The 1,264-nt window shown below is 29.1% G+C and overlaps 1 protein-coding gene across 1 annotated transcript in view; it reads left to right on the forward strand.

The window, feature by feature from the left end:
- The window catches only part of LOC102675416 (octopamine receptor beta-1R-like), a 58,613-nt gene that overhangs the window by 8,334 nt on the left and 49,015 nt on the right, over positions 1-1,264 (forward strand). The window lies entirely within an intron of this gene.

Raw genomic sequence — 1,264 nt, forward strand, 5'->3', positions numbered from 1 at the left:
AAGATATGAAAAAGGACATTTAATAAATTATTTTATTAAAAAAATTTTATACCAATTTGTGAAACTATATTTCGATTGAAAAAATCAAAACATTTCTGTTTTTTCTAAATTTTAGAAAAATTTACAGAGACTCTCGCTTTGGTCTGTTAAACTAAACAATAAGAATTTTTAATTGTGTTACTTAAAATCATTTTGTACCGAATGATTTTGAAGAATCAACGCTACGCTATAAAATTTTTTCAATTTTTCTTTATTTTGCGAATCGTTCAATAGAGACAATTGTTTCCCGATGCTCGATGACACTTTCTGGTCGGTGACGTCAAAAATATATCGGATATGTAGATTCCTTTCACTCCTCAACCGGAAATTGAATGCGTCGAAGTGAAAACTAAAATACCAGCTGGTTGGCTTAGCGTGAGAAATTAATACTCCAGTTGAGAACGTTTATACGTCTTGGAGGAGAATTCAAGAAAATTGTCTTGGATCTGAGATGCGAGATTATTGTTTTATCATTGGATTCAATACATCGTACGTCTTTCGAAAGGTTTGGATCGTATGTTAATTCTTCGAAATGTTGCACCGATCATTGTATATCGATGAATTTTAATACCTGAAAAATATTGAAGATGTGGTTCTTCTTCATCGAGAATACATGTTTCTAAGATTGCGTTATTTTCTATTATTAGAATGTGTCTGATCGATATATTCTTCTTAAATTTTTATCTCCCAAGTGAATAAAAAGAATTTAAGTAATACGTTTTATAATCATTTTATAGTGAACATTTTCAATGTTTTTTAATTTATTATTTAAACTGAGAATGTACAGTATATTTATTTTCATATAGTTTCATCATCTAATAAATAAAAATGAATTAAAAGTTTATATATATATATAAAAGGAAAATGACAAATTATTCAAGATATACTTTAAAATTCTCATTCAATTTCAATTTTGAAATCTACAGGATAAGACAGAAACAATTTTACTCCGATTAAAAATTATTTCTAACCATAGACTCTATCTTTTTTTCCATCTTCGTAATAGAGAAGCTCGTTCGCGTGTAATACGGTCTGTGCTTTTAGAAAACGACTCCACCATCGAGATGCGAAACAACTAAAAAGCAAAAATCGTAATTAGCTGCGAGAACCGAGTAATTACCTGGACGTTCACTTTACGAGACGTTTGTGCATTCAGTTGGCATCGTTACAACAATTTCCATTTTCTCGGTCGAAGTTGAGTGAAAAAAAAAAAAAAAAAAAAAAA

The sequence above is a fragment of the Apis dorsata genome, unplaced genomic scaffold (genome assembly GCF_000469605.1).
Source record: "Apis dorsata unplaced genomic scaffold, Apis dorsata 1.3 scaffold_400, whole genome shotgun sequence".
In the NCBI taxonomy this organism is placed as follows: domain Eukaryota; kingdom Metazoa; phylum Arthropoda; class Insecta; order Hymenoptera; family Apidae; genus Apis; species Apis dorsata.